This window comes from Epargyreus clarus, unplaced genomic scaffold (genome assembly GCF_041222505.1).
Source record: "Epargyreus clarus isolate Ecla_fem2 unplaced genomic scaffold, WU_Ecla_fem_2.2 ptg000012l, whole genome shotgun sequence".
Classification (NCBI taxonomy): domain Eukaryota; kingdom Metazoa; phylum Arthropoda; class Insecta; order Lepidoptera; family Hesperiidae; genus Epargyreus; species Epargyreus clarus.
Window position 1 is genome coordinate 6,387,899 of NW_027332220.1, and position 20,190 is coordinate 6,408,088.

General features: G+C 33.7%; 1 protein-coding gene across 2 annotated transcripts in view; it reads left to right on the forward strand.

The window, feature by feature from the left end:
- The first annotated feature begins 2,130 nt into the window (after positions 1-2,130).
- The window catches only part of LOC140746214 (uncharacterized), a 104,225-nt gene continuing 86,165 nt past the window's right edge, over positions 2,131-20,190 (forward strand). For both annotated transcript variants that reach the window (XM_073078265.1, XM_073078266.1), the window contains exons 1-2: positions 2,131-2,405; positions 18,616-18,647. The gene's annotated coding sequence lies outside the window, so the exon portion shown is untranslated. The remainder of the gene's footprint in view (positions 2,406-18,615; positions 18,648-20,190) is intronic.

A 20,190-nucleotide genomic window follows, 5' to 3' on the forward strand; every position in this document is an offset into this window, starting at 1 on the left:
CCAAACTTCTAGTTCGCACTGAAGTTATTGCGCGCAGGTTTAGTTAGCATATACTCCGTAACGTAAGGGCACAGCAGTGTATCCTCGGGCGTCAGCGGGTAGCGGACAGGTGCCGGGGGGGTTCCGCGCTCCGTCCTTCGTCCCGCTAATATCACGGTACAAATATCTATAGATCCTTATACTGTGCTAATATCTACAATTTGCTATTGTGACGCGACTTGTTTCTATATTCAGAGCGGACTATGCGTTTTGCGAGGACTATGCCTTCATAAGCGACAGCATACGATAAAATAGTGTAAATAAGCCTTTCAGTTTCTTATTTGTCTACAATCTAATTAAAACTCAGTGTCGTGTACTAGCTTATTTTACGGATGACTGTTTTTATTTTACTCGACTATATATTTATTTGCATTCTAACGATAGTTAATTCAAGGAAATGAAAACGATAGTGCGCAAGGTCAATACCATATAGATTTTGTTTTATTAATTTCAAAATCATAGCCTACTTGGCTGGTATTTATTTCGTAATTATTGGAGAATAACGCAATGTGTCTGATTATTATTTCACAACTTACATTTCAGTACATATGTACGCTTGTACTTTATTTACTAAATCGGAATCGAGTTGACGATGCATTTTCCAAGAAGTGCGAGCCTGTCTTATCATCTTACGTTAAGTAAATAACCTTTGAACGGTGCTCTTTCTAGGTCTTTCGTGTAAATAAATAATTATAGCACGCAAGTATATTATAATAAAATTGCGATGTACCTATATATTTTTTGCGAATAACGCAACTATTGTTATTAGATTTACTGTATAATTGTTATACATTGTTAAGTCTTCCAATGGTTTCGAGACATGTATTTTTTCAATATGAGATTTAAAGGTTCATTATGCCAAATGCGGATTGGTGATGAAATCTTTCATGTACTAACGAGAATATTGGGAATTCAAAAGTAGATCTCATTGTGTTTTTCATACAGTTATAGATCAGTGGCATTTTTTGTATCCTTAAACTTCGAAAAATCCAAAATAAGTGTCATAGATGGAACACAGAAGCATATAAAGTCGGAATCTACGGATATGTCTTACTTAAAAAGTGCACTTAGTATAGTTATCTGAATTTATAGAGTATATAATATGTTGTAATGTTATCGTATAGATAAGTCACGTTGCATAGGAATTTGTAAGACTCAAATATGTAATGATTCGTATGTATGAATGAATGCTTGTGCATAAACAACTTATGTGCATAAGTAGCAAGATTACGCGCAAGAGTGATAAGTTTCATATAATTGATTCTACAGTCATAAAACTAACAATTCATTGAAAATAATTGTAGATAATAATATCCTTTATATCATAATCATTATTAATTGAGGTACATACGATCTATTCGTCATAAGTCATCCCAAAATAGAAGGAGCAGTATGTAACTATATCACATTCATCACTTTATAGAAGTGCCCATAATTTTGATTTTTTTTAAGTAACTTTAAAAGAGGCGTAGCTTTTCGGAAGCAAAGGGGGCGGTGCTCCAAGGGCAACACATTATGCGGGTGACAAAATTAGCGTTTTTGGAACCTTGAAATTGAATTTAGGTCCTCGGGAAGCACATATCAAAGACCAAAAACTTTTATATACATTACAAACTATACATTACATCTAAATAGACATCTTTATAAACGCGCGTGAAACCACGGGGCACAGCTAGTCATATAAATTTTGATTGAATCAAATTATATTTAGCTTAACAGAAAGCAAAAAAGAAATGAATTTGTTTGTAAGAAGTTAAGAACTTAATGAACTTAAAACTTATTTTAATTAACTACTTTTAATCATAGGTCATTCAAAAACTATCTATGGTTTTCTCATTTATTGCATATATTCCTACTTACTTAGTTTAATCTAATATCAATAATAGAATGAAACTACCGATATTTTAATATTTCTACGCACATACATAATACAATACCATAATTCTAAAACATCAAAAACCTCCAAACAAAACATTTAACTCGGATAAATCAAGTATTTACGAATAAGGCACAAAACTATCAAGATCGACAGGTCATTCAACAGCGAAGTAAAGGTGAGCCCGGCGCGGGCGCAGTGACGTGTCTTTTCCCACTTCACTTCAGTAAATCGCGGAGCGTCGTACAAGACGAACGTATTACAAGAACTCAACAACTAATTAGTGATTAAATAGTGCGATACTATAGTATCAACTATAAACAAACTTATTAACAACTGATTTACCGAAACTAACTTTTCTAAGGTTACGAAAAGTTTGTTTTTGTTACCAAGGACGGTGTTTTGAAAGTTTCGTTGTAGGAATACTAAAAGTGCGTTAAGTTAGTGATTTTCGGGATTGTAGCTGTCTACTGATTTAACGGATTTGTCGGTAAGAAACAATGTTATTGCGGTACTTTAAGTTTTAACGGTTGTGTTACAGATTCGAAACTTAAGTTTCAAAAGTGAAGTGGTATTGAACAAGTAACAATAACTGTACAGAACCGATCAATGGCACAGTTCATTTTGGCACAAACTAGTTTTAACAATCGAACAAAAGGAACTTATATAAAACTTTGGGTCGTATTAAACATGGTACAAAGTTATCAAAAAAGGGTAGATGTAAAAAGGACATTGACCCCGGTTCCTATAAGCATTAGCCTCTCACTTCCACACATGTCCGTGAACTATAACGATGGATAGTACCTACTTGCGAATCATTTGAATGCTTTGAAACGTCTCAAGTCGTTTGTCTATATTGTAATGGAATTAACGGATTTATGATTTCATGCAGGTGTCGAAAATAGCATATAGTAAGCCACTAACTACTTGTAACGCGCTAAAATAGAGTACATTAGGATATACTTTAAACAATTTGTTCTGTCAACCCATCACTATCTCACTGCTGGGCCTGCCCTGGGAGACCCGTGGGTCTCTCTTAGAGCGTAAGGACTTTAGTCCACAGCCCACAGTGTTGGGTAAGTGTGTACGCTTATAGACTTTACACAACTTTGAGAACTTCACGACGTTTTCCTTCACCAACATACCAATTGATAATTAATTCGCTCCCTAGGATTCTCTATGTCGTGGGTGCCATTGAGACATACAAAGACGTATACACAAACATCTAGCCCCAAAACGAAAATCTGAAGTCAACACTTACGTGTCTGACTGACCGGAGATCGAACCCGGAACCCTCTGCGTGTCAGACTGGTATGATAACCGCGACGCCACGCGGGTCGATATAAAATAAATAGTCACTTTACCGGTCAAGCCTAGGGTTGCAGCTTTGAGTTTCAGTCTGACATTTTATTGATTTTAAATGTATTTTCTGGGTATCTACCGTATCTATTCTCTGGGTGTTTCTGTATCTATTTCTCTGTCCACAGCACCCACAACACAGGAAGTCTTAATGCTACAGCTATGAGTTTAGAAAGCGTTGTTTATTCATTAAAATTGTGGATGTAGGATGACATTAGCAGAAAATTTGTAGGTAGTATTAAACGGTATAAAGTTCTATTAAAAATACATTTCACTAAAGACATTCGTGAGCCGACTGATGCTGCAACAATCAAATTTTGATTCTTATCACAAAACCAACATTCTTAAGAAATTCTCCTAAGACTCATACTTGATAGTGATAAGATCTTATCATACAAAACAGTTGACTATTTAGGTGACCTGTTGTTATGGTATTCAGTCTACTAAATATTATGGTACTTATTGCTAGTTTTCCTAAATTTATCAGCCTATTTAAAACTTAAATTATGTTTATCTTAATGTCGTTTAACGCTATTAATAATCAAATGATTAAAATAAGTAAATTTATAGTAGGCAGAAATGGTAAAATTCTGCGATCCGATCTTTGATTGGCGAATCTTTGGATAGTTTGAATATTAATAATGACTGTAATACTGTTAACATAAACGCGGCAAAATAAATATAAAATCTGAAATTATCTCCTTTTAACTTTAGTTCCATTACCCTGACCACACACAAAGATGGGTATAATGGCGAATCCCTGAAGAGACACAAAAATATTATCCTTTAGATATCTGTCTGGCCAGGGACCGAATCCGGCACCCTGTGCGTGCCGCGTACAGTTTTATATTCCACAAAATGACAGTGGCCGTTGAGGTTGTTACCTTATTTTAATTATGAGGTACTTACCTAAGGAATGTACACGATTATTCGTGCCTAAGATAAATGTATCAAAGGTGCTATTTATTCGAATATGTTGGTATGCAATACGTGATCGTAATAACTTTTATATAAATACATAATTTATTATTGCTATATTGTTTTATATGATAAGCAATTATAGGAGTAGTGATAGCTAAGTGCAAGAATTTAAGCCTATATCGGTGACCGTGGGACAAATTCTACCTCTTAATTTGTCATGTTATGTTAGACAAGAAGTCTAAGCTCTTATCATTTTGAGAGGAGACCCGCGTCCAGCAATGGTACAGTAATGATTTGATGATATGGCGTTATGGGTATCTAAAAAGGGGTAAAATAGATATAGTTCAACCGCTGCACCAACTTATGTCTAACGCGAACCTCGCACTTCACTGGAAGTGTGTGGATACTGGCTAATTTACATATGAGTGGTAATGCATCTAATTAGCTCTACGTATTAGGTATATTATAACGGTAAAGGAAAATATAGAGAGGAAACCTGCAGCATCTGACAAATCGAAAAAAAACAAGTCTACTAATTCGCACCTGGTCAGCGCGGTGGCCTAATCCTTCTCCTAGGAGACTGAGATTGAATGAGGACGGACTAGCTGATTGATAGTCTTCTCACAGACTAAAATTCTGAGAGAAGGCTCGTGCCCAGCAGTGAAATAGTAATGGGTTTACGACGATGATGGTATAAGTATTTGAGACTATGTATCAGTTCACATTTTATAGCAGCATCAAATTGGATGGCTCGTTAATTATTCATTGTTTGCTTGTAATTGGATAACAAAGAAATGTATTCAGACAACAGAATGTGAGCCGATTGTCCGATGTTTGTTTACAATAAACAATTGTTGTTTGAAAAGTGAAACGTATTAAAATGCAACTGTAGTCTTATTGATACAGACATTGGATGTAGGTATTTTGTAAATATTTATCAAGTTAAAGCAACCCACCGATAGAGCAAGAACGATATTTTCCACGAAAAATCATTCTATTATTTATTTAATGATCGGTAAATAATTATAGTTCAAAAACTAAAAACACGCCAAAATTGCATAAGGAAATCGTTAATCCTGATTTCTGACGATCCTGTTAAGGCGAATGGGATGATATTATTAAAATCGTGTATTGTCACCGGTTCTTTCATAATTGTCGATAATTTTTCAAAATTTTAAATTAATCGGACCTTTGAAAGTGGGTGTAAATCAAGTTTAAAGATTCCGTTACATACATACATACATACAGGTCAAGCTAATAAAAGCGTGCTAAAAAGGATTTTTGAAATTACGTCCTTTGAAAATAAATGATGTGAATGGGCATGACCGGCATGACCACTTAATGCAGAACCAGACGTAGACATTGTATCAAAATAATAATAATTATTATTTATGAAATAAATATTTTTAGTAAGTTTATTTATCTTTGTATTAATCGTGTTTTCGATCATTATTATCTAGTACATATAAAAGACATCAACGGGTTATCGGTACGGGTTATAGCTTTTATCAATGATTACTTATAACAATTTAAGAACATAAAAAAGTAATTGACTTATTTAAGAACGTTTGCAACTATTTTTAATGTCCCTGTTGACTGAATTCCGATCAAACTAGGTATTTCCAATATGCAATGATATTGTTGGGGATAACGGTGGTGCAATCAGAGTAGAGGCGTTGGAAGTATTTTGTGTGGAGGCAAATAAGGGAATCCATGCTTCCGCCCGATAATAAACGGTCACGGAATGCAACATTTTCCATATTAGTGAAACCTGGTTTCGACTTCTATTTTAGATCTGCAGTATGCTGAATGCATTTCATCATCAACCCATTTCTGTCTAACTCCTAGGCACGGATGCCTGCAAAATGAGAACGTTTAAGCCAGTCCATAATGTTAAGTAAAAGTAGATTGGTACACAACACATACTTGAGAAAATTATGGAGAATTCTAGACGTAGCATTTAAAAAAAATCCAAGTAGGTATATTATCACATAAACAAAAAATCTATTATTTATTTGTAGATAACTTCGTAAGATACACTTTCATGACATATCTATTTCTTATAAATAAATCAAATACAAAGAAACTACACAATAATAAAGTTGTCAATATGTACATCTCCTATCCTTATAGTATTTAATTTAACAAGTCTTGTCTAGTAAATTTCTATATTATATACGTTAACTAAAGTGAAATTATCACTATGTTGATAAGCATACAGGAATAAGCACTTAAACCGATAAATCAAACATAATGTAAGTAATAGTTAAATAATAGAAATCTCTATTAAACGTCGCATTACATTCGATTCGATTCCAATAAAGATTAATCATGTGAAAAATTAGCGTTATGTGTGTCCACGTAGCGTGCTGGAAAGTGGTCGTGTGGGCTCGCTTTGTTTACTATGCGACCACTTTCGAACACCAAATCAGAATAGATTTTGCGGAGAATAGATAGGTAGGTATTTAGATATGTTGATGGTAAACGGTGTTGTCTGAAGTAGCTCCAGTTCCACATGTACTATTGGGTTAAGTTTGCCACTGTATTTTTTTTTAAATGTGTGTTATGGAGTTTTTTTCGCCGCTTCTTCTCCATAACGAAACACCTAGTGAAGTGGTGGTAGATTTATTGCCATTCAAAAAGTGTTCTATAAGGAACTTATTTTGAATTAAAAAAACTGATTTGATTTGGTACATATTTGAATGTTGTTTTTAGGTCTCCGTAACATCATAAAAATACAAGACAAACGGTTAAAGTCATTTTTTATGAGCATAATTAAGGAACGACAAATTTTATAACTTTTGATATTATTGTTTTATTTAAATTCCTTATTTTAGGTATCTTAGAACAATAAAACTTTACATCTCTTGCAAAATTTCAGCTAATCACAAAAAAAAATAGGTTTCTGTATTTTGGTGATAGGCATCCCTATAACTTCAAAAGCCAAAGAAGGTTTCAAACCTGGATATTACTGGGAATCAAACCCTAGGCCCTAGACCCTAGCATACTCTACATTCAGATAATACAAAAAGTTGAATAACAACTTAAGTTAACTTACAACACTATTCTTCCATTACTTAGGACCGGTCTTGTATATAACTCAAATACTTGGTTGTTTTCTAAGAAAATAGTAAGGGACACCGACCACCCATACCCATGATTCTTACGTTCTTTTTTCTCATAGGAATTATAATTTTACCGGCCATAAAGTTACAGATGCAACTTTGCATTCAAACGACTTTAAACCTTATTAATAAAACATTATTATGTCCATTGTGACATGTCATACTAATGTTGGGCTGTAGAAATTATCATGAACATAAATAAAAATGCCGTATTGTACAACAAATGTGTCTAATATAATTGTTAAGGTATAATGCGATAATGTTAAGTATATTTAACGGCATTTAACTTAAGTCGTTACTGAATTGCTTAGACTTAAGTTACATTCAAGGTTTATATATTTTTTACAGTCGAAAATAGACACGTAGTACCTTATCGTATATGGTTATATATTACCGATGAACGTCTAATATTCGATCCCAGATAGGATATGTCCTACTTGAGGTCGATGAAATCGATTTAAAGGTGGTAGAACCCTTTGTGGTTCAACTCCGGCAGCACCACCGCCAGCAGCATATCTAATACTATCTGGGCATGATTTCATATGCAATGGGCATATGCCCATGGGCAGTAGTAACCACTTACCATCAGGTGGACTGTATGCTCGTCTGCTACTCCTATATCACACATAAAAAAAAAAAACGAAATTGCGTTGCGTTTCATGAGGACTAAGTTGGAACACCTAGAATTTCTTTCCCTTGTCATAGGCAGACATTAAACCAGAAATAGGTGTAGCTGTATTGCCTGAGGAGTCGAACCGCAAAGGTTTTTACCACCTTTATATATCACTATTATATTATTCGGAATAAATAAGCAATGTGTGTGTGTTGAGGATAAAAGTGCAATTTTCACTTTAGACATAGATAAGTAGGTAAGTACATATGATTATATATTATGTATATATTTATATAAATATAAATTGTTTCTTATTATTCAGTTACCTTGAAGATACATTATATTGTTACAAGACATTGAAAGTAGGTAGTTTACTGGTAAATGATTTGTTTTTGTATTCGTCATGCTCATGATTCTATCGCAAAAAGCATCAAGAAAACAAAATAAAATAAATATACCTACCGGTGGTTTATGACCTTTGAATTTAATGACTACAAACGGATGTTACTAATAAGATTCATATTTTAGCCATAACGCTAAGACTTCAACTTATTTTAGTCACATTATTTTTTTAATGATTCAACCTTAAATCTACTATTAAATTTACGTAGGTAATTTTACTTGTAAGTTTTACCTTTAAAGCATCGAAATACCCCATAAGACTGCCCTACCAATAACATGCAACTCAAACTGCTCTCATTAATTATCATTGGTTCTACGAGTATAACCGTTCATATTTCCTGTTCATTTGATAAAAAATGGCCTCAAATGTGTCGTTGGCTAAAGCGCCATATATGCGCAGTCAACTTTCGGCGTGTGGTCGGGGACAGCACAGGCAAATTATGTCATAATGTCAGTGCCGTAATCATACATACATTGTATAAGGTGTTATGTATGTTGAATATTATTATATTCGAGTATTTTATTTTAACTTTTTTTTATGATATAAGAGTAGCAGACGAGCATACAGTCCACCTGATGGTAAGTGGCTACTGCCGCCCATGGACTTCTGTAATCAACCCCAGATAGGATTAGATATACCTACCTAAGGTCGGCCACTGGAACGCCTCGGAAAAGTTTGTCTCCCTTACCGCACCCTTCAAACCGGAACACAGCAGCGCCTAACACTGCTGTTATTAGGTAGAAATAGGTTTGGCGGTGGTGCCGCCGGAGACGAACCACACAGGGTTCTACCACCTTCAAACCACTATGAGAAACTTTTAAAAAGGTGCAACATCAGATTGTTAGCGAAGCAATATAACAAATAATGGTCTAATCCGTCTCCTAAGAGGAAACCCGTGCCCAGCAATGGGACAATAATGGGTTGACAATACAATAAAAATAATTAAATTCGAAAACAGAGGTCTAGGAACATTATATTTTGTTTGGGAGTTTCTTGTATAACCTGTGAAAGTTAATGAATGTAGCTTTTTGATTATGTTTGTACTAAAAAATTTTGAAAATTCATATAATAATTGACGATATAGGTAGTCAAAGTTAATTTTCTCCTCCAAACCTTTTCAAATAACTTAACTATGGTTTTTCTTCTCAATATACGTGAAAATCGAAGAACATTGATTTCAAATAATTTTAAAATTGATTTTTCGAACTGAAAATGAAAGTAATCGTTTCAATTCAACTTGCGAAAAAATGTCGAAGTATTTCTATAAGTACCCATTAACGCAGGCAAAGCCGCGGCGGAAACTAGTGCACAAGCTTCGGAACACATCGGATGTATGTAGTTTTGTAATAGCTATACGTGACCTGATGCTTATATAAGTAACATTCCAATTTGAATTGAGATCATGCATTAAAACGGTTATGTTCAATTATTTGACCTTTCAGTATTATTGAGTATAAAGCTTGATTACTTTAATGCGCTAGAAAATATTAGGCAATGTCTATCTTCGAACTCTTTTTACATGAGAGCTAATTTATTTATATCATAATGTGGTTTGTTTTATTATATTGTAACTGTATAGAGAAAAGCTGGACGTCGGCTCACGGTCGGATACAGAAGACAAACAATTATAATCAACAATTGAACATTTTATAATTTGCAGTTGAACTTTTGAAAATTTAAGTGACTTTTATATATAAGCTAGCCGACAGCGTTACAGTAGAAACTATTTGCTCTACCTGCCTTTAATTCTACGGTGATTAGACTTCTCTAATTACGAGTACGTCAATGTTATGAGGATACAATATAACATCTCAACATTGTAATACAATATTTAACACTAACATCTCAACATCGCATACAAGATTTTAACACTACCATCTCAACATGGTGCAAAAAATTTAACACCATACCAATTACATAACCCTAAAGCAAGCATTGTTCTTACACTTTCTACAAAATAATAAGCACCTGATACTAAACAATTTATCTAAATTGATCCAGCAAGACGTTCGAAAGTTGACGAGTTGACGTATGCTATCGATAACTTACGTAATGTAATAGACCCTACATACGAGTATATACTGACGTTGTGACGATGTCTTTATACACTGTTCTACACATTTTTAATCTACGCAACATATAGTTTTTGTGTTACAGTCATATGGCTTCAACAAGGCGCTTTATTACGTGACTGTAGAAGGCTTTGTTATTCAATTAGGTTTTATGTAGATATTTTTTTTAAAGTGATGGCATATAGAGTATTGCATTGTTTTTAATAGTCTTGGACTATAATTAGTAATTTGGATTTGCGTTTTTTAATTGTTGGAATAGGTAATCTTATAAAATTCCTATATACGATGCAATTTAGGTAATTAAGAATATACAGATCATTTTACCAAAAAAATCGCTGTACTAAAATAATAGATAACGAGTTTAACTTTTGTGGTATTTTTTCATATAGAATCTACCTATGCATGTTTTCTATATTTTTGTAATGCATGTTTCCTATATTTTACATACACGTTAGAACACTTGCTTTCGAGATAGACAATTTAAATTAATCAAAGCCGTATGCTCTGTTATACTCGTATTTATTTTAGTCTAAACTGTACGGATCACATAATAATTTGGAGAATTAGTACAGTCAAATGGACAGACTACTCAAATATAATTCATTATGAACATACATATATTGTAATATTCTCAAATATACATTTGATCAACAATAACTTATTAAATGCAAGATGCTAGAACTAGATTATATTTATTCCTATGGTTCTGTGTAGTCCTCAAGTGGGTTCTATATTTAGCTTGACCGAGCAGTCACCCCGGCTACTAGTGATTCGCCTATCGATAACTGTAACTATCGACTTCCGAGTGTACAACACTAAGTGGGTGTTGCTATTTCAAAAGTTTATTGACCCGCACCATTTCTGCAATTTGAAATTGATACATTTAAATAACATGAGTTATTAATTTAAACATTGGTTTTCGAACGATATATTTAATGATAGCAACATTTCTTAATAATTAAGTGGATAGAGATGTGGTATTTAGGTCGAAAAATTAATTCAAATGCGTCTGCAAATGTGTAGAAATGCTCTCAATTTTAATGCATTTATTTATAACTTAAGTGATTTTGAAAGTGATTGAATATTATTTATATTTCGATTGAGGGTTTTATCAATAGATACCAACCACTGTGAGACCAGAAAAGTAGCGAACACTATTGTTATAAGGCTGCATAGCTGTATAGTACCGATTGGTGCCTTCGTAATCGAATCGCGAAATATTCAACCTCCTTCGTAGCGTCTTTGGATAAACTTAATTTTGAAGTAGAGTTCGACCGAAGAGGTACCAACGCCACACGATTCTCTAACGTGAAACAGTTCCTGCTTTTCGGTGAAAGCATATGGAAGCCAGCTGACTTACTGGCCATGCACACCATGAGTTTTGAAAAGATCCCACAATTTTACGTTACGTTTACTCAATCCATTATTCTGTTCCGTTTGCTTAGTACACTGAGTAAACGCAACAATAAGTAAGTGCTCAAGTCTTTTTGTCTACCTCACATGTTCCCCAAAAAAGGAGAGTCAATTTAGACATTTAATGTTACGTTACTGACACTATAGTTCTGATACAATCCGCTAGGGGCGCTGAATACCAAAACAGTCATATTTGTCAAAACCTAAAAACTCATGGTAGTTGGCTTCAATCCAAACCTGCTCTGTATGGATTTGTATACAAGAATGTCCATAGGTAGCTGTAGCCACTTATCATCAGGTGGACTGCACGTTAGCAACTTATTATAACATATAACATCCTATTACACAAAAATGACAGGCTGCAAGGCTTTTTGTTTTCACAGTAAATAATACGAGCGTGAATCATAACTCTTCAATAAGAAAGTCATATAATATGTGTTGGCGGCTCTTCGTATTTTACGTTTATAGTGAAAGTGCTCGTTCCGTCAGATTTATTGCATTTCTTCGTTCGTGCTTCCACCACATAAAGTTACCGTGTAAGCCATAGGTCTTGAGTAACCCGTCAGAATTTTGAAAATTTACTTCTTTGAGAGCGGATAATGTTTTAAAATTTGGTTAAAGATGCGCGCACAGCGTGTAATTAATGTTTTGTTACTATAATTAATTTAAAGTTAATTATGCAAACCGAAAATTGCGGCAAACGTCATAGATAACTAATGCTCTAATCTGTTTTAACAGAAATGTGCGACTGAATAAACATTTTATTATCTTAAATGCCACTTTTAATACCACTAGACGTGAACTGAAGTGTGCTCCACTGTGCTCTTTGGTGGAGGCGTATGTCGTCAGAAAATAATCATATAATGTAATTGTAAAGAAAAATATTGTTAGGAAACCTACATGACAAAGCATTTGAAGGTGGTAGAACCCTTTGTGGCTCGACTCCGGCAGCACCACCGCCACACCTATTTCTACCTAATAACAGCAGTGCTGCTGTGTTCCGATTTGAAGGTGTGGTAAGGGAAACAAACTTTTCCGAGGCGTTCCAGCTTAGTCCTCAGGGGTAGCGGCGCATCTGTGGCCGACCTTAGGTAGGAATATCTAATCTGGGGTTGATTACAGATGTTCATGGGCGGCAGTAGCCACTTACCATCAGGTGGACTGCATGCTCGTCTGCTACTCCTATATTATAAAAAAAAATCTCCATAGTGTTCTTAAATTATGTGAAGGATCTTATAACCTATACCCTTTAAATTTTAAGTGAAAACTTATCTCCAGCACTTATTATTGATGAACCGCTCCGTCCATCAATAAAACAAGTACACATATATTAAATGGAGGTTGTGGTCGGTTTTTTAATGTCTGGAGTACAGAAGATGTTGCAAAACGAGTTCTACCTTGTGTTCCGCATTCCAAGCGTGATCTTTACTTCATAATGAGCTAGTTCACGCACGCACATTAACACATCATTATTTTATTAACATCTAAATGTGATGGCATACAAGTGTTAAAATATTCTTCATTAAAGACGCAATGAGGTAATAAGTTCGGACTGCTATCGTAATAATATCGTCATTGAAGATTAATATCATGTGCCTGGGTTATTATTAAGACCAAATATACATATTATATTCATTATTCAATATATTCTTTCATAATTTGTTTGATATTTGATCCATTGATTAATTATATTTTTATCAAAGTTTATATTGTTCCCTTGATATGATAGTGTCAGTTTTAAAAATGTATAAGCTAGAAAAGTACATCGGTTATGAATCTTTAAACCACCTCTATATCTTCCTGGTAAACCGTGATTGTTTAATTTGAGTTAATATGAGGAAAGACGAAGGTGACCAAATGGCTTACGTAATCGGTATCTCCTATTACCTACTATATTTTTCAATAAAAAATAAAGGCAAGCTGGTTATCTCGTAGAAGATAGTTGCTCACATAGCCACTACCATGTTTCATACGATTATAATGAAGATAAAGAATGAATCATCATAATTATAATATGACCTCTAGACACCGTCTCTCTGTTAAGTAAATTACCGTGATTTGTACAACACTTGGATAATATTAAAAATACTGTTTTCTTCATTTGATTTTCTTGTGGGTTTCTTATAGACTTTTACCGTGTAATATACATACGTGCTATGTAATACCGCAGCTCAGTGTATTGGGGTAAATTGAATTTAGAACCCCTGAAAATTAAAAATTATTACCTACAAATTATTTAATTTGTGTGATTATTTTAGGCACTACCAACATTATTATTTTTTATGCACCTTTGACAAAAATATGAAAGGAGTTTTATACATGTTTTTTCAATCTTCATTTACATGTTGGTAGAGTTTTATTTTGTTTACGAGAGGGAAACCTTCAACAGGTACCTTGCCGTGGGAGCGACACAGGGTTATGTGGGACTTTTACCTCACTAAAACTCCCCCGGTGGCCGTCCTCGGTGCTGCGTAGAGGACCTATGCTTCTATTTTAGTCTAAGTAGCAATCATAGTAGCAATATTGACCAAATAACAGATGTAGTAATTTTGTTAGTTCACAGGTTTTTGTAATACTTACAAAATTAAACGAATTGAGGAAAACAACTTAATGAAACAGCAAAAAACGTAGACAAAGCCTGTAATAAAATGTTACCGTTTATTTTAATAGTAAAACCACTTTCGTAAACAACTTGTTACATGATGTTAAAATAAGGTTGGTGGTAATATAATTAATATTAATATAAACAATAGTTTTAGTTAGTTCTTTTTAAACTTTTCAAAATGTTATGTTATTTTATAAAATCCGTGATTTAGGTTTCTGAATGTCAAAATTAGATTAGATTCGTGTTCTGTATTCAGAATCGTTATCAATAATACAGTAAAAATTAAATTAGGCTTAAAACAAAAAATCCGTTCAAGACATTTCTTACATTAATTTATTTTACAGATCATCAACATATCCAAAGTTCAAACAATTCAAACTTCAAACAAATTTGATAGATTTTTGTATCAAAAAAACGAAATATCCCCATCAAAAATGGGTGCAATAAAATTGGACGACCTAAAACTACAGTAAAATCGTGAGTCTTAGTCAATTCTCATTAATATTCAGGTATAATGAGCCTATGTCACTTATCGTCAACGGATATAACAGAAACCGTGAATACTAATGCAATGATCTCATATCCGGACAAAACCGGGGCTTTTACGAATAAAATTTTATTTAACGATAACTTATAGTAATTTACATGAAAAGTATAAGGTCTTGGTGTGTTTAAATTTTATATTAGTCTTAAAAAGGTGGTCTTACTAGGTATTCAAATAGAGTTTGAATTGAAAAATATGTGACGTCAATTTTGAGGAATATTAATATATAATAAATTATGTTGAAGGTGGTAGAACCCTTTGTGGTTCGACTCCGGCGGCACCACCGCCACACCTATTTCTACCTAATAACAGCAGTGTTAGGCGCTGCTGTGTTCCGGTTTGAAGAATGTAGTAAGGGAGACAGACTTTTCCGAGGCGTTCCAGCTTAGTCCTCAGGGGTAGCGGCGCATCTGTGGCCGACCTCAGGTAGGAATATCTAATCCTATCTGGGGTTGATCACAGATGTCCATGGGTGGCAGTAGCCACTCACCATCAGGTGGAATGCATGCTCGTCTGCTACTCCTATATTATAAAAAAAATGTTACAGCTCCCTATATGCTATTGCGTATACTAATATAAAAATATTTTCGTCAAAAATAAATAATCATTCGCGATCTTGAACTCGCGCATTAGAAAGTGGCTTGGTTTTAAGAATCCTTATGATACGACTTCTTCGACCTGGTTCAACCAAAGGTAGGGTAGACCAGGTAAACCAGTGGTAGAACCTTTTATAGTTCTGCTGTGAAGACATTGTCGCCACATCTTTTTCTGCTGGTTTAAAGGGTGTGGTAAGAGAGACATATCTACTTATGTCACTAGTCCTCAGGGGTAGCGACGCCTCTATGGCTGACTTTGTGTAGGACTCTTTATTTTATAGGTATATTTGTTTGGTTATATCTTAGGTATGTAGTTCATATCCATGGACAGCTGTAGCCATTTATCAACTTTAAGTGAACTTGTGAAGTACTCCAATATTATAAGTAGGCAACATGCGTTTCTACGTAACGGGAAATTACAGAAAATCAGAAATCATCGTCTAATTTTAGGTGAATTTTCATGCGTATTTGAACCAACTAACGCATTTGCTATTAACTTATGTAACCTAATTGACCCTAGATGTCGCCAGTCATGCTCCACATAGCTCCAAAATAAGATGAACGTGGCCCCATTATCTGTGAACATCAAACGATCCGGAGCAGAGGTTGTCAACCTTTTTCATTTTTTGTAAAAGCATCTTTACTGGTAAGCGCCTTTGCGGCAGAAATTTTAATAACATTTTGTCACAAACAGCGGTTTGTGTCATTAAAATCGGAAAATCGATTAAATTACTTTTGAGCATCTCGAAAGTAGGAATAAATTACATCTATAAGTATGTTGTTTATAACATCTGCGTAAATAAAAAGGCAAAAAAAATTGTTCACTAACGTATGCACTAGGCGTCTCTACCTTTGGAGAAAACATAATAATTACTATAAGTGATACAAAAAAGTAGATGTCACTGTCCACAATTTCATTACAATAATTTTCTTTGCTCCTGCTCATTTTCAACCACATTAAAAAGATACATAAACATCTTCTTTACTATTATTACCAACTGAATGTATAGCACTACGTAGGCCATAGATTGAGTACGATCTAGACTATACCACTTAGTGCTATCTTTAAGCTCAGCTAACTGGAAAGATAAGTTCAAGGTCTAATTCGTTAATCTGCATTGTAATCTTGACCGTCTGGTACGCTATGTTAGCTTAAGATGTGCTATAACCATAAAGTCAGTATTTAATCTGTTTTTTTTAATATGAAAATAATGTGAAATCTACGTAAGTAAATGAACGTACCTTTTTTTGGTTAACGAGGGGGAAACCTTCAAAAGGTACCCGACGCAATGGGAGTGACGCCGGGTTATGTGGGATATTTACCGCACTAAAACCCCCCCGGTGGCCATCCTGAGCGTTTGGTGGAGAACTCCGATCTCCAACGGAACACAACCGGAGTCCTCCTAACGCGATGCCCTTCTATCGGGCTCTGCCCTGGGGGAAGCAATTTAGGCTCCTCTCACATCCCCTGGTGATTACAGCGTTATGCGACCACACAAACCGCTGTCCTTCCCGGGGTCGCTTGTAAGGTCGTAAAGGTAAAGGGTATCAATGCAGTGGTCTACTTCAGGTGGAACCTCAATCCTATCTGGGATTGATTACACATCTTTATAGAGGACATTGGCTTGCTCCTTTTGTGTTAAAATATATGTGTTAAATATTTTTAAACATGTTATCTTATTTATTTGGTGCCATTTACGGAACTAAATACCTATCTACGCAGTCCAGTAGAAGCGTCTGCTAAATAAAAACCTTTACTCTTTAAGACCAATACCTATAAATCTCAAATTATATTGCGGTGACAGAGTTTATCAAATATTTTGTAGAAATTGACCCGAATTATCGTTGTAAACCGATTTGAATTCAATCGTGTTCTTGATTATGGAATGAAAGTTCGTTCAAACTTGTCTTTTTGAGAATTAAGATTGTAAGAATAAGGAATCGCAGATCGGAAAGAAAGTGTTTAGTTATTGATCTCAGAGAAATAAGGAGAAAGGTAAAGTAAGCAAAAACATAAAACATCAAATAATTCGATAGTCATCATCATCAACTAATTGTTGTGCATGGCGGGTCTCTTGGAAATGATTTGAATTGGGTCTCAGAATGAAAACGAATTAGGTCAAATTTCAATATCCATAATGAAATGTGTGTGTGTTATTTGAACTTCTTTGATTTTTTAAGACGCGACATCTACAGGTAAATTAATATAATTTTATTGTTTATTTTAAGATCATTTTAATATTAACTCAAAAACTCCAATTATTTTACCCGTAAAAATAGTCTCTGTCCAATTTAAAATTTTCTATGTATTTTTTATTTTATTTTCGATAACTTCTACCTTTGTGTGAAGGTTCTATTGACATAGATTTAGTCCCTTCCAAAAATGCCAAACAAAATATTTTAAAACATGTATTTTTTGTATTGTGCAAGTGTCCCAAGAGCTTAAGAAATGACAATTATTTTGAGAGGACGTACAGACAATTCAATTTTATTTGTATAAGAGTGCGTAAGCCGACTCCTCTGCTTTCACCTGTGCCGTCATTTCGACCCACTCTGAGAGACGTTTTTTATTTATTTCCTTACTAAATAGCCGGTTTCATATCTTTTCTTTTGTAAAAATTGCGAAATTATATCGTTCACTTTTTTAATAAGCAAATTTGAATGCGAAAATATTTTTTAAGAGTAATCTTGAAATGTTAAGCAAAATGTTTATAAAGTCGTCAAGAACTCCGATATAAAAGTTTTTTTCGAGTTATTTTTTTGTCGGTATTCATTACGTATGTACCTTCGTTTTTAAGTAGTCTTAAAATATTTCTAAAACAGTTTTAATGCAGAGTAATGCATGTAAAATGTTTAATTTATCACTCTTTATTTAATTTATTGGCTCAACAAAATCTATAACCTTTTTGTCTAAATAAATGTAATGTAAATAATGTAAAAACTATAAATAAATAACCATAAATTACTGAATGTATGATTTAATACTTATACATATTATTATATGTATACGTAGCTTTCATATTTCTAACCATTTTTTTTCTATTCACAGATTTCCTGCTTGCAACTTTAGACTCGTTTTCGGTAAGTTGAAACACTTAATTTTTAATCAAAATATTTGACATTAATAAATTTAATTAAAACTATTTTAGACTAGCGAACAGGACATGCTTATAGATTTGGTAATTATACATTAATTAAAATATCACAATTTGTTTTGTAAATCTTAAATGGATGGTCATTACTTATTCACTCAATAAATACATGTAATAAACTAGTATGTCAAGTTATTTAATGATAGATCAAGGTCTAATAAAAAATATATTTTATTGAATAATGTTAAATTGATTGATAAATTATTAATTTCGTAATATTGTAAAAAATGTCTGTGTTCAGACACTTTGTCAGTAAGAAGAAAATTATAAACGACAGTATTTGACATTGAACTACTTTGAATTTTGAAATATATATTTATTGAAGTTAGAATATAATTATATCGACATATACTTTGACATATATATACATTTACTATTAAGAGCCTCCCAAGCTTGCCAAACCTCAACAAGCTGTGACAAATATACATGTTTAGTAGGAATATTTGACTTAGTTTGTGTAGGTTTGCGAGCGCTTGTAGAATAGCTTTTGATCACGCCTAATCTTGTAAAAATTTGAAGTTTCCGGCAAACAGGAAACTTACTTATCTGTATCCTCAGTATGAGTTTTTACGTTTTTACAGAAATCACTGCCTTTGTATTAGTTTACGTATTTCCAATCAGTTCTGATACAGTCCGCTAGGGGCGCTGATAGTTCTTAAAATAATTGCTTTTTACGTTTAATAATGAACGCGCGCGATGGACTTTGACCTAAACAACCCTTATACTAAGATGTAACCCATGCCCATGAGTGGAACAATACATATATAATAATACGTATATATATATCTATAATAATTTATCTACACGAAAATATAATGACTCTTTCATAAACAAGTTGGCTTGCAATGCTTGCTCAAGCCCATTATGATGTCATCATTTGTGCAGAGTGAAGTCACAATCATTAAGGCTTAAGCTGAAGTCGTGCCGGTATAAATTCTTATGTATATATTACTTGTTTCAATAAAGGCTGTTTTAATAAATACAATTAAGTAACAGATGAGCCTGCAGGTTCTAAGTGGTTACTGCGAACCATGAATGTCTGTAATCCGAGATAGAAAAGAGTTTTGCCAGAGACGAGCGAGCGATATGCAAAAGCCGCCATTTTGGATTGTATTCGTTATTAAGTTGAGTTATTTTTTTATGACGTAATCTATCTTTCTACGAGGAAAATAATAGAAAAAGATATCGTCATTATTCAGGTATTACCCTCGTGGGTCTAGAATGTTATTTATCGAACTTAGAAGGTATTAAGATCGCATAAAAGGTCAAAAAACTAACTTATATCTCTACGATACCCTCACACACCTGTTGGGGCCTTTTTAGGATGTTTACAACTTTTAAAACTTGCTCTAATACATGTAGGTAATTAAATATTTACATCTTTAGTAAGTGAAATACGTTTTCGCATTCAGTGATTCTTATTATGTAAATAAAACATTGGTTGGCTAACTTCATGTCTTCATATTTAGATT